General features: G+C 37.2%; 1 protein-coding gene across 4 annotated transcripts in view; it reads left to right on the top strand.

The window, feature by feature from the left end:
- The window catches only part of UBR1 (ubiquitin protein ligase E3 component n-recognin 1), a 167,885-nt gene that overhangs the window by 9,285 nt on the left and 143,639 nt on the right, over nt 1-14,961 (top strand). The window lies entirely within an intron of this gene.

The raw sequence follows: 14,961 nt of genomic DNA, 5'->3' as shown, positions 1-14,961 counted from the left end.
GTTGTTGCCAGGTATGCAGAGAACACAAGTTGTTGGTTTGTGAGTATCCTAGAAAAGTTGGAGTTAGAATATTGGAAGGTTTAGTTCATTTTTTAAAAAAAGATTTTAGTAAAATATTTAAAATTTTACAGTTAAAAAATTACTCCCAAAATATGGAATCACTGTAAGGATATTATTCATATTAGGTAAGCAGACATACAAATTCCATGAAAGTATGCTAAAATCCCACTACCCACTACTGTTAACATTTTGGTATATATTCCATCTAACTTTTTCCCCATGTTAATATATATAACACTTAACCAAAATGAGATTTTATACACACTGCTTTGTAACCTACTTTAATGTACTGTGTATCTTCAATGCCTTTCCATTAGATGGAAATAGACATCTTCAGTTATCAGCTCTTTTTTTCTAACTTCTTATTTTGAACTCATTTTAGACTTTTAGAAAACTTAGAAAAATAGCACAGACAGTTCTCTTATATCCCTCACTCCTGCATCCCCTAATGCTAACATCTCACATAAATGTAGAACAATTATTAGGGACCAGAAATTAATATTGCTACTAACTAAACGACAGACCTTATTCAAATTTTACCAGTTTTCCTACTAATATCCTTCTTCTGTTCCAGGATCCTATTGAGGATCCCATCTGACATCCCACCTGTTTGTCTCTTCCAGTATGTAACAATGTCTCACTTTCTCCATAGTCTGCTTCCAGTTTGTAAGTGTCTTGGTCTTTCCTTGTTTTTCATAACCTTGACATGACTACTCAAGAATATTGAGCAGTAATTTTGTGTCATGTTCCTTAATTTGGGTTTGATATTTTCTTAAGTTAGGAATGAGGGCATACATTTTTGGCAAGAATAACACAAAAATGGTACCATATCGTTCTCAGTGAATCATATTAAGGGATTCTTGATATCAATATTTCTTATTACTGGTGATATTTATCTTAATCATTTGGTTAAGTTGGTATCTGCAGGGTTTCTCTACACGTACTATCTTTTTCCCTTTGTAGTTAATAAGTATCTTCAAGGGAGATACTTTGAGTGTATTTGGCATCATTTTATTTTATTTTTAAAAAAATTTAAATTGATTTTAATTGGAGTATAGTTGCTTAACAATGTTGTGTGTTTGGCATCATTTTAAATGGGTGTATATCCTATAGTTTTTTGAGTGGCTCCCCCACCCTGCCCCTTGAGTGCAGAGGTATTGTCACTTGTCAAACAAGGTCAAACAGAATTACATTGTTTGAAGTAAAAAGTGAAAATTCTTAGACCCTCTCCACAATTCCTTTTCTCCATGTAATCACTGTAAACAGTTTGATGTTTCTCTTTCTAGACACTTAACTCCATGTTTAGGAAACATCTATACATATATCTATACATTTATATACATGTGTGTATGTTGAATTAGGAAACTCAAATTTGTAGAAATACATAAAGTAAATATAATTTAGGTTTTCATTTAATTTACAAAAATGAAATTTTATTATTTTAAACTTGCTTTTTCGGGCTACAGTATTTTATGATATTCTGACTGCATAGAATGGTATAGATGCATCTTTATTGATAGACATTTAGGTGGACGTTTTTTCACAGTTACAAGTAACATTGTGCACACAGTGGAATATATATATATATATATATATTTTTTTTTCACAGTAGGGCAGGTGTGGCTAAATGATAGATTCCATCATTTCTTTAAACTATTCCCCTATTGATGGACATTCAGGTTTTTTTTCCTGATATGAATAACTTTGTACATGAAATGTGTAGATGGCAAAAGCTTTAAAATGATTTCTAATAGATAATCTATATAGTAAAAATTGAAATAGTAAAAATGGGTATGTAGTGAAAAATAAATACAGGGGTCTTTCCACTGTTAACAATGTATTTTGAATCCTTTCAGAGGTTTTCTACTCAAATGTAAGCATATATATATATATCTCCTCTTCATTCTCTTCCCTTCTTTATAAATGGTAGCATACAGTACTTAATGTTCTGTACCTTTTGTTTTTTTGTGTGTTTTTTTTAGTATTAGTTGTTTTTTTTGTTTGTTTTTTTATACTACAGGTTCTTATTAGTCATCAGTTTTATGCACATCAGTGTATGCATGTCAATCCCAATCGCCCAATTGAGCACACCAACATCCCCACCCCACTGCGGTTTTCCCATCTTGGTGTACATACGTTTGTTCTCTACATCTGTGACTCAACTTCTGCCCTGCAAACTGGTTCATCTGTACCATTTTTCTAGGTTCCACATACATGTGTTAATATACGATATTTGTTTTTCTCTTTCTGACTTACTTCACTCTGTATGACAGTCTCTAGATCCATCCACGTCTCAAAAACTGACCCAATTTCGTTCCTTTTTATGGCTGAGTAATATTCCATTGTATATATGTACCACAACTTCTTTATCCATTTGTCTGTTAATGGGCATTTAGGTTGCTTCCATGACCTGGCTATTGTAAATAGTGCTGCAATGAACATTGGGGTGCATGTGTCATTATAAATTATGGCTTTCTCTGGGTATATGCCCAGTAGTGGGATTGCTGGATCGTATGGTAATTCTATTTTTAGTTTTTTAAGGAACCTCCATACTGTTCTCCATAGTGGCTGTATCAATTTGCATTCCCAACAACAGTGCAAGAGGTTCCCTTTTCTCCGCACCCTCCCCAGGATTTGTTGTTTGTAGATTTTCTGATGATGCCCATTCTAACTGGTGTGAGGTGATACCTCATTGTAGTTTTGATTTGCATTTCTCTAATAATTAGTGACATTGAGCAGCTTTTCATGTACTTCTTGGCCATCTGTATGTCTTCTTTGGAGAAATGTCTATTTAGGTCTTCTGCCCATTTTTGGATTGGGCTGTTTGCTTCTTTAATATTGAGCTGCATGAGCTGTTTATATATTTTGAAGATTAATCCTTTGTCCGTTGATTCATTTGCAAATATTTTCTCCCATTCTGAGGGTTGTCTTTTCATTTTGTTTATGGTTTCCTTTGCTGTGCAAAAGCTTTGAAGTTTCATTAGGTCCCATTTGTTTATTTTTGTTTTCATTTCCATTACTCTAAGAGGTGGATCAAAAAAGATCTTGCTGTGATTTATGTCAAAGAGTGTTCTTCCTATGTTTCCCTCTGAGAGTTTTATAGTGTCCAGTCTTACATTTAGGTCTCGAATACATTTTGAGTTTATTTTTGTGTATGGTGTTAGGGAGTGTTGTAATTTTATTCTTTTAAATGTAGCTGTCCAGTTTTCCCAGCACCACTCATTGAAGAGACTGTCTTTTCTCCATTGTATATCTTTGCCTCCTTTGTCATAGATTAGTTGACCATAGGTGTGTGGGTTTATCTCTGGGCTTTCTGTTTTGTTCCACTGATCTTTCTGTTTTTGTGTCAGTACCATATTGTCTTGATTACTGTAGCTTTGTCTAGTCTGAAGTCAGGGAGTCTGATTCCTCCAGCTCCATTTTTTTCCCTCAAGACTGCTTTGGCTATTCGGGGTCTTTTGTGTCTCCATACAAATTTTGGGATGATTTGTTCTAGTTCCGTAAAAAATGTTATTGGTAATTTGATAGAGATTGCATTGAATCTATAGATTGCTTTGGGTAGTATAGTCATTTTCACAGTATTGATTCTTCCAGTCCAAGAACATGGTATATCTATCTCTCCATCTGTTGGTATCATCTTTAATTTCTTTCATCAGTGTCTTATGGTTTTCTGCATACAGGTCTTTTGTCTCCCTAGGTAGGTTTATTCTTAGGTATTTTATTCTTTTTGTTGCAATGGTAAATGGGAGTGTTTCCATAATTTCTCTTTCAGATTTTTCATCATTAGTGTATAGGAATGCAAGAGATTTCTGTGCATTAATTTTCTATCCTGCAACTTTACCAAATTCATTGATTAGCTCTAGTAGTTTTCTGGTGGCATTTTTAGGATTCTCTATGTATACTATCATTATCATGTCATCTGCAAACAGTGACAGTTTTACTACTTCTTTTCCAATTTGTATTGCTTTTATTTCTTTTTCTTCTCTGATTGCCTTGGCTAGGACTTCCAAAATTATGTTGAATAATAGTGGTAAGAGTGGACATCCTTGTCTCGTTCCTGATCTTAGAGGAAATGCTTTCAGTTTTTCACCATTGAGAATGATGTTTGCTGTGGGTTTGTCGTATATGGCCTTTATTATGTTGAGGTAGGTTCCCTCTATGCCCACTCTCTGGAGAGTATTTATCATAAATGGGTGTTGAATTTTGTCACAAGCTTTTTCTGCATCTATTGAGATGATCATATGGTTTTTATTCTTCAATTTGCTAATATGCTGTATCACATTGATTGATTTGCATATATTGAAGAATCCTTGCATCCCTAGGATAAATCCCACTTGATCGTGGTGTATGATCCTTTTAATGTGTTGCTGGATTCTGTTTGCTAGTATTTTGTTGAGGATTTTTGCGTCTATATTCATCAGTGATATTGGTCTGTAATTTTCTTTTTGTGTAATATCTTTGTCTGGTTTTGGTATCAGGGTGATGATGGCCTCATAGAATGAGTTTTGGAGTGTTCCTTTCTCTGCAATATTTTGGAAGAATTTGAGAAGGATGGGTGTTAGCTTTTCTCTAAATGTTTGATAGAATTCACCTGTGAAGTCATTTGGTCCTGGACTATTGTTTGTTGGAAGATTTTAAATCACAGTTTCAATTTCATAACTTGTGATTGGTCTGTTCATATTTTCTATTTCTTCCTGGTTCAGTCTTGGAAGGTTATACCTTTCTAAGAGTTTGTCCATTTCTTCCAGTTGGTCCATTTTTTTGGCATATAGTTGTTTGTAGTGTTCTCTTAGGATGCTCTGTATTTCTGCGGTGTCTGTTGTAACTTCTCCTTTTTCATTTCTAATTTTATTGATTTGAATCTTCTCCCTCTTTTTCTTGATGAGGCTGGCTAAAGGTTTATCAATTTTGTTTATCTTCTCAAAAAACCAGCTTTTAGTTTTATTAATCTTTGCTATTGTTTTCTTTGTTTCTATTTCATTTATTTCTGCTCTGATCTTTATGATTTCTTCTGGTAGCTTGGGGTATGTTTGTTCTTCTTTCTCTAGTTCATTTAGGTGTAAGTTTAGATTGTTTACCTGAGATTTTTCTTGTTTCTTGATGTAGGCTTGTATAGCTATACGCTTCCCCTTAGAACTGCTTTTGCTGCCTCCCACAGGTTTTGGGTCGTTGTGTTTTCATTGTCACTTGTCTCTCGGTATTTTTTGATTTCCTCTTTGATTTCTTCAGTGATCTCTTGGTTATTTAGTAATGTATTGTTTATCCTCGATGTGTTTGTGTTTTTTACGTTTTTTTCCCTGTAATTCATTTCTAATCTCTTAGCGTTGTGGTTAGAAAAGATGCTTGAAATGATTTCACTTTTCTTAAATTTACTGAGGCTTGATTTGTGACCCAAGATGTGATCTATCCTGGAGAATGTTCCATGCGCACTTGAGAAGAAAGTGTAATCTGCTGTTTTGGATGGAATGTCCTATAAATATCAATTCAGTCTATCTGGTGTATTGTGATATTTAAAGCTTATGTGTCCTTATTTGTTTTCATTTTGGATGATCTGTCCATTGGTGTAAGTGAGGTGTTAAAGTCTCTCACTATTATTGCGTTACTGTCGATTTCCTCTTCTATAGCTGTTAGCAGTTGCTTTATGTATTGAGGTGCTCCTATGTTGGGTGCATATATATTTATAATTGTTATATCTTCTTCTTGGATTGATCCTTTGATCATCATGTAGTGGCCTTCCTTGTCTCTTGTAACATTCTTTATTTTAAGGTCTATTTTATCTGATATGAGTATAGCTACTCCAGCTTTCTTTTGATTTTCATGGAATATCTTTTTCCATCCCCTCACTTTCAGTCTGTATGTGTCCCTAGGTCTGAAGTAGGTCTCTTGTAGACAGCATATATATGGGTCTTATTTTTGTATCCATTCAGCGAGCCTGTGTCTTTTGGTTGGAGCATTTAATCCATTCACGTTTAAGGTAATTATCAGTATGTATGTTTTATGACCATTTTCTTGTTTTGGGTTTGTTTTTGTAGGTCCTTTTCTTCTCTTGTGTTTCCCACTTAGAGAAAAGTTTCTTTAGCATTTGTTGTAGAGCTGATTTGGTGGTGCTGAATTCTCTTAGCTTTTGCTTGTCTGTAAAGCTTTTGATTTCTCCATCGAATGTGAATGAGATCCTTGCTGGGTAGAGTAATCTTGGTTGTAGGTTCTTCCCTTTCATCACTTTAAGTATATCATGCCACTCCCTTCTGGCTTGTAGAGTTTCTGCTGAGAAATCAGCTGTTAACCTTATGGGAGTTCCCTTGTATGTTATTTGTCATTTTTCCCTTGCTGCTTTCAATAATTTTTCTTTGTCTTTTTTTTTGCCAATTTGATTACTATGTGTCGCGATGTGTTTCTCCTTGGGTTTATCCTGTATGGGACTCACTGAGCTTCCTGGACTTGGGTGGCTCTTTCCTTTCCCATGTTAGGGAAGTTTTCGGCTATAATCTCTTCAAATATTTTCTTGGGTCCTTTTTCCCTCTCTTCTCTTTCTGGGACCCCCATAATGCGAAGGTTGTTGCATTTATTGTTGTCCCAGAGGTCTCTTAGACTGTCTTCATTTCTTTTCATTCTTTTTTCTTTAGTCTGTTCCGCAGCAGTGACTTCCACCATTCTGTCTTCCAGGTCACTTATCCGTTCTTCTGCCTCAGTTATTCTGCTATTGATTCCTTCAACTGTAGTTTTCATTTCAGTTATTGTATTGTTCATCTCTGTTTGTTTGTTCTTTAATTCTTCTAGGTTTTTGTTAAACATTTCTTACATCTTCTTGATCTTTGCCTCCATTCTTTTTCCAAGGTCTTGGATCAACTTCACTATCATTATTCTCAATTCTTTTTCTGGAAGGTTGCCTATCTCCACTTCATTTAGTTGTTTTTCTGGGTTTTTATCTTGTTCCTTTATCTGGTATATAGCCCTTTGTCTTTTCATCTTGTCTATCTTTCTGTGAATGTGGTTTTTGTTCCACAGGCTGCAGGATTGTAGTTCTTCTTGCTTCTGCTCTCTGCCCTGTGGTGGATGAGGCTATCTAAGAGGCTTGATGGCAGGGACTGGTGGTGGATAGAGCTGACTGTTGCTCTGGTGGGCAGAGCTCAGTAAAACTTTAATCCACTTGACTGTTAATGGGTGGGGATGGGTTCCCTCCCTGTTGGTTGTTTGGCCTGAGGCAACCCAACCCTGGAGCCTACCTGGGCTCTTTGGTGGGGCTAATGGCAGACTCTGAGAGGGCTCACGCCAAGGAGTACTTCCCAGAACTTCTGCTGACAGTGTCCTTGTCTCCACGGTGAAACAGTGCCACCCCCCGCCACTGCAGGAGACCCGCCAACAGTAGCAGGTAGGTCTGGTTCAGTCTCCCCTGGGTCCCAATATGCACACTACTTTGTGTGTGTCCTCCAAGAGTGGAGTCTCTGTTTCCCCCAGTCCTGTCGAAATCCTGCAATCAGTTCCCTCTAGGCTTCAAAGTCTGATTCTCTAGGAATTCCTCCTCCCATTGCCGGACCCCCGGTTGGGAAGCCTGACGTGGGGCTCAGAACCTTCACTCCAGTGGGTGGACTTCTGTGGTATAAGCGTTCTCCAGTCTGTGAGTCACCCATCCCGCCGTTATGGGATTGGAGTTTACTGTGATTGTGCCCCTCCTACCATCTCAGTGTGGTTTCTCCTTTGTCTTTGGATGTGGGGTGTCTTTTTTGGTGAGTTCCAGTGTATTCCTGCCGATGATTGTCCAGCAGCTAGTTGTGATTCTGGTGTTCTCGCAAGAGGGAGTGAGAGCACGTCCTTCTACTCAGCCATCTTGGTTCCTCCCACCTTTTTTTTCTTCTTTAAAAATATAACTTGAGGAATGTTCCATAGCAGTACATATTGATATCTGCCCCCCTTTTTTATAATGGCTGCATTGAATTTATGTACCATGATTTATTCAACTCTTCTTATGGAGCATTTAGGTTGTTTCCAGTCTCTTATTTATTTATTTATTTTAATTTAAATTTTATTTTTTTTTATTTATTATTTAAAAAATAATTTATTTAGTTGCGCTGGGTCTTAGTTGCGGCAGGTGGGCTCCTTAGTTGCCACGCGTGGGCTCCTTAGTTGCCGCAAATGGGGCTCCTTAGTTACGGCAGGCGGGCTCCTTACATGGGCACATGTCCAGTCTTTTATTATTATAAATAATGCTGTAAAAAAAATACTTGTATGTATTTCTTTTTACATATTTGAGTTTATCTGAGGTACAAATTCCTAGAAGTGGGAATTTCTGAGTCAAAGGTTATATAAATTAAAAATTTTAATAACTATCAAAATTGTCCTTCTGAGAGGATAGGCTAATTTAATTTCTACAATGATACCTAATTAAAAATTTTTTTATTATTATTATTTGTTTTTTAAAGTTTTGGCTCTGTTGGGTCTTCGTTGCTGAGTGCAGGCTTTCTCTAGTTGCGGCGAGCGGGGGCTACTCTTCTTTGTGGTGTGTGGGCTTCTCATTGTGGTGGCTTCTCTTGTTTCAGAGCATGGGCTATAGGAGGGCTGGCTTCAGTAGTTCCAGCACACGGGCTCAGTAGTTGTGGCATGCGGGCTCTAGAGTGCAGGCTCAGTAGTTGTGGCTCACGGGCTTGGTTGCTCCACAGCAGGTGGGGTCTTCCCGGACCAGGGATTGAACCCATGTCTCCTGCAATGGCAGGAGGATTCTTAACCACTGTGCCACCAGGGAAGTTCCTAATAATATCTAGTTTTAACATAATGTTTTACATGAAGTTTTATTGAGTTCAGCTCATTTATAGAGCCATATTGAGCTTCAGGAGAGCAAACTCAGAAAGCCTTATATATAATCAAATATGTGTAACCTTCCTTACTTACCTGTGATGGAACTTTATGTAAATTTTTAAAAAAATTTTTATTGGTGTATAGGTGATTTACAATGATGTGTTAGTTTCAGGTGTACATCAATATGAATCAGTTATACATATATCCACTCTTTTTTTAGATTCTTTTCCCATAGAGGCTATTACAAAGTATTGAGTAGAGTTCCCTCTGCTCTACAGTAGGTTCTTATTCGTTATTTATTTTATAGGTAGTAGTGTGTAATATCTTTTTTTAAAAATATCTTTTAATATCTTTATTGGAGTATAATTACTTTACAATGGTGTGTTAATTACTGCTTTATAACAAAGTGAATCAGCTATATGTATACATATATCCCCATATCTCCTCCCTCTTGCGTCTCCCTGCCACACTCCCTATCCCACCCCTCTAGGTGGTCACAAAGCACTGAGCTGATCTCCCTGTGCTATGTGGCTGCTTCCCACTAGCTAGCTATTTTACATTTGGTAGTTTATATTAGTCCATACCACTCTCGCATTTCGTCCCAGCTCACCCTTCCCCCTACCTGTGTTCTCAAGTCCATTCTCTACATCTGCATCTTTATTTCAGTTCTGCCCCTAGGTTCATAAGAACCTTTTTTTTTTTAGATTCCATATATATGTGTTAGCATACGGTATTTGTTTTTCTCTTTCTGACTTCACTCTGTATGACAGACTCGAGGTCCATCCACCTCACTACAAATAACTGAATTTCGTTTCTTTTTATGGCTGAGTAATATTCCATTTTATGTATGTGCCATATCTTCTTTATTCATTCATCTGTCGAGGGACACCTTGGTTGCTTCCATGTCCTGGCTATTGTACATAGAGCTGCAGTGAACACTGTGGTATATGTCTCTTTCTGAATTACGGTTTTCTCAGGGTATATGCCCAGTAGTGGGATTGCTGGGTCATATGATAGTTCTATTTTTAGTTTTTTAAGGAACCTCCATGCTGTTCTCCATAGTGGCTGTACCAATTTACATTCCCACCACAGTGCAAGAGGGTGAGGGTTCCCTTTTCTCCACATCCTCTCCAGCATTTCTTGTTTGTAGATTTTTTGATGATGGCCATTCTGACTGGTGTGAGGTGATACTTCATTGTAGTTTTGATTTGCATTTCTCTAATGATTAGTGATGTTGAGCATCCTTTCATGTGTTTGTTGACAATCTGTATATCTTCCTTGGATAAATGTCTATTTAGGTCTTCTGCCCATTTTTGGATTGGGTTGTTTGTTTTTTTGATATTGAGCTGCATGAACTGCTTGTAAATTTTGGAGATTAATAATTTGTCAGTTGCTTCATTTGCAAATATTTTCTCCCATTCTGAGGGTTATCTTTTCATCTTGTTTATGGTTTCCTTTGCTGTGCAAAAGCTTTTAAGTGTCATTAGGTCCCATTTGTTTATTTTTGTTTTTATTTCCATTTCTCTGGGAGGTGGGTCAAAAAGGATCTTGCTGTGATTTATGTCATAGAGTGTTCTGCCTTTGTTTTCCTCTAAGAGTTTTATAGTGTCTGGGCTTAACATTTAGATCTTTAATCTATTTTGAATTTATTTTTGTGTATGGTGTTAGGGAGTGTTCTAATTTCATTCTTTTACATGTAGCTGTCCAGTTTTCCCAGCACCACTTGTTGAAGAGACTGTCTTTTCTCCATTGTATATCTTTGCCTCCTTTGTCATAGATTAGTTGACCATAGGTGCATGGGTGTATCTCTGGGCTTTCTATCTTGTTCCATTGATCTGTGTTTCTGTTTTTGCGCCAGTACCATATTGTCTTGATTACTGTAGCTTTGTAGTCTAGTCTGAAGTCAGGGAGTCTGATTCCTCCAGCTCCGTTTTTTTTTCTCTCAAGACTGCTTTGGCTATTCCAGGTCTTTTGTGTCTCCATACAAATTTTAGGGTGATTTGTTCTAGTTCCATAAAAAATGCCATTGGTAATTTGATAGGGATTTCATTGAATCTATAGATTGCTTTGGGTAGTATAGTCATTTTCACAGTATTGATTCTTCCAGTCCAAGAACATGGTATATCTGTTTCTCCATCTGTTGGTATCATCTTTAATTTCTATCATCAGTGTCTTATAGTTTTCTGCATACAGGTCTTTTGTCTCCCTAGGTAGGTTTATTCCTAGGTATTTTATTCTTTTTGTTGCAATGGTAAATGGGAGTGTTTCCATAATTTCTCTTTCAGATTTTTCATCATTAGTGTATAGGAATGCAAGAGATTTCTGTGCATTAATTTTGTATCCTGCTACTTTACCACATTCATTGATTAGCTCTAGTAGTTTTCCGGTAGCATCTTTAGGATTCTCTATGTGTAGTATCATGTCATCTGCAAACAGTGGCAGTTTTCCTTCTTCTTTTCCGATTTGGATTCCTTTTATTTCTTTTTCTTCTCTGATTGCTGTGGCTAAAACTTCCAAAACTATGTTGAAAAACAGTGGTGAGAGTGGACAACCTTGTCTTGTTCCTGATCTTAGTGGAAATGGTTTCATTTTTTCACCATTGAGAACAATGTTGGCTGTTGGTTTCTCATATATGGCCTTTATTATGTTGAGGTAAGTACCCTGTATGCCTACTTTCTTGAGGGTTTTTATCATAAACGGTGTTGAATTTTGTTGAAAGATTTTAATACATCTGTTGAGATGATCATATGGTTTTTCTGCTTCGATTTGTTTATATGGTGTATCACATTGATTGGTTTGCATATATTGAGGAATGCTTTCATTCCTGGGAGAAACCTTACTTGATCATAGTGTATGATCCTTTTAATGTGCTGTTGGATTCTGTTTGCTAGTATTTTGTTCAGGAGTTTTGCATCTGTGTTCATTGGTGATATTGGCCTGTAGTTTTCTTTCTTTGTGACATCCTTGTCTGGTTTTGGTATCAAGGTCATGGTGGCCTTGTAGAATGAGTTTGGGAGTGTTCCTCCCTCTGCTATATTTTGGAAGACTTTGCGAAGGACAGGTGTTAGCACTTCTCTAAATGCTTGATAGAATTCACCTGTGAAGCCATCTGGTCCTGGGTTTTTGATTATTGGAAGATTTTTAATCACAGTCTCAATTTCAGTGCTTGCGATTGGTCTGTTTTTATTTTCTATTTCTTCCTAGTTCAGTCTCAGAAGGTTGTGCTTTTCTAAGAATTTGTCCATTTCTTCCAGGTTGTCCATTTTATTGGCATATAGTTGCTCGTAGTAATCTCTTATGATCCTTTGTATTTCTGCAGTGTCAGTTGTTACTTTTCCTTTTTCATTTCTAATTCTGTTGATCTGAGCCGTCTCCCTTTTTTTCCTGATGAGTCTGGCTAATGGTTTATTAATTTTGTTTATCTTCTGAAAAAGTCAGCTTTTATTTTATTTTATTTGTTTATTTTTTTGTGGTACGCGGGCCTCTCACTGTTGTGGCCTCTCCCATTGTGGAGCACAGGCTCCGGACGTGCAGGCTCAGTAGCCATGGCTCACAGGCCCAGCCGCTCTGCGGCATGTGGGATCTTCCCGGACCGGTGCACAAACCCGTGTCCCCTGCATCAGCAGGTGGACTCTCAACCACTGCGCCACCAGGGAAGCCCCCAAACCAGCTTTTAGTTTTATTGATCCTTGCTATCGTTTCCTTCATTTCTTTCTGATCTGATCTTTATAATTTCTTTCCTTCTGCTAACTTTGGGGTTTTCTTGTTCTTCTTTCTCTAATTGCTTTAGGTGTAAGGTTAGGTTGTCTATTTGAGATGTTTCTTGTTTCTTGAGGTAGGATTGTATTGCTGTAAACTTCCCTCTTAGAACTGTTTTTGCTGCATCCCATAGGTTTTGAAGTGTCGTGTTTTCAGTGTCATTTGTTTCTAGGTATTTTTTGGTTTCCTCTTTGATTTCTTCAGTGATCTCTTGGTTATTTAGCAGTGTTGTTTAGCCTCCATGTGTTTGTATTTTTTACAGATTTTTTTCTTGTAATTGGTATCTAGTCTCATGGCATTGTAGTCAGAAAAGATACCTGATACAATTTCAGTTTTCTTAAATTTACCAGTGCTTGGTTTGTGACCCAAGATATGATGTGGCCTCGAGAATGTTGCATGAGCACTTGAGAAGAAAGTGTATTCTGCTGTTTTGGAATGGAATGTCCCATAAATATCAATTAAGTCTATCTTGTTTAATGTATCATTTAAAGCTTGTATTTCCTTATTTATTTTCATTTTGGATGATCTGTCCATTGGTGAAAGTGTGGTGTTAAAGTCCCCTACTATGGTTGTGTTACTCTCGATGTCCCCTTTTATGGCTGTTAGCCTTTGCCTTATGTATGGAGGTGCTCCTATGTTGGGTGCATAAATATTTACAATTGTTATATCTTCTTGGATTGAGCCCGTGATCATTATGTAGTGTCCTTCTTTTTCCCTTGTAATAGTCTTTATTTTAAAGTCTATTTTGTCTGATATGAGAATTGCTACTCCAGCTTTCTTTTGATTTCCGTTTGCATGGAATATCTTTTCCCATCCCCTTACTTCCAGTCTGTATGTGTCCCTAGGTCTGAAGTGGTTCTCTTGTAGACAGCATGTATATGGGTGTTGTTTTTGTATCCATTCAGCTAGTCTGTGTCTTTTGGAGTATTTAATTCATTTACATTTAAGGTAGTTATCAATATGTATCTCCCTATTACTATTTTCTTAATTGTTTTGTGTTTGTTATTGTAGATCTTTTTCTTCTCTTGTGTTCCTGCCTAAAGAAGTTCCTTTAGCATTTGTTGTAAAGCTGGTTTGGTGATGCTGTATTCTCTTAGCTCTTGATTGTCTGTAAAGGTTTCAATTTCTCTATTGAATCTGAATGAGATCCTTGCTGGGCAGAGTAATCTTGGTTGTAGGTTTTTCCCTTTCATCTCTTTAAATATGTCTTGTCACTCCCTTTTGGCTTGCAGACTTCCTGCTGAAAGATGAGCTGTTAACCTTATGGGGATTCCCTTGTTTGTTTGTTGTTTTTCCCTTGCTGCTTTTAATATTTTTTCTTTGTTTTTAGTTTTTGATAGTTTGATTAATATGAGTCTTGGCATGTTTCTCTTTGGATTTATCCTGTATGGGACACTCTGGGCTTTCTGGGCTTGATTAACTATTTCCTATCCCATATTAGGCAAGTTTTGAACTAAAATCTCTTCAAATATTTTCTCAGTCCCTTTTTTTTTTTCTTCTTCTTCTGGGACCCCTATACTTCGAATGTTGGTGCGCATTTAATGTTGTCCCAGAGGTCTCTGAAACTGTCCTCAATTCTTTTAACTCTTTTTTCTTTATTCTTCTATGCAGTACTTATTTCCACTGTTTTATCTTCCAGGTCACTTATCCGTTCTTCTGCCTCAGTTATTCTGCTTTTGCTTCCTTCTAGAGCAATTTTAATTTCACTTATTGTGTTGTTCATCATTGTTTGTTTGCTCTTTAGTTCTTCTAGGTCCTTGTTAAGGGTTTCTTGTATTTTCTCCATTCTCTTTCCAAGATTTTGGATCATCTTTACTCTCATTACTCTGAATTCAATTTCAGGTAGACTGCCTATTTCCTCTTCATTTGTTTGGTCTGGTTGGTTTTTACCTTGCTCCTTCAGCTACTGTGTATTTCTCTGTCTTCTCATTTTGCTTAAGTTACTGTGTTTGGGGTCTCTTTTTCGCAGGCTGCATGTTCTTAGTTCCCACTGTTTTTGGTGTCTTCTCCCAGAGGCTAAGGTTCGTTTAGTTGGGTTGTGTAGGCTTCCTGGTGGAGGGGACTGGTGCCTGTGTTCTGGTGCATGATGGTGGATCTTGTCTTTTTGGTGGGCAGGACTACATCCGGTGGTGTGCTTTGGGGTGTGTGTTACCTTATTATGATTTTAGGCTGCCTCTCTGTTAATGGGTGGGTTTGTGTTCCTGTCTTGCTAGTGTTTGGCATAGGGTGTCCGGCACTGTAGCCTGCTGGTCGTTGCGTGGAGCTGTGTCTTAGCATTGAGGTGGAGATCTCTTGGAGAGCGTTTGTTGTTTGACATTAAATGGAGCCAGGAGGTCTCTGGTGGACCAATGT

The sequence above is a fragment of the Stenella coeruleoalba genome (assembly GCF_951394435.1).
Source record: "Stenella coeruleoalba genome assembly, chromosome: 2".
NCBI classification, from domain to species: Eukaryota; Metazoa; Chordata; class Mammalia; order Artiodactyla; family Delphinidae; genus Stenella; species Stenella coeruleoalba.
Note: the sequence above shows the minus strand (reverse complement) of the source record. Positions and strands in the feature narration are given on the sequence as shown.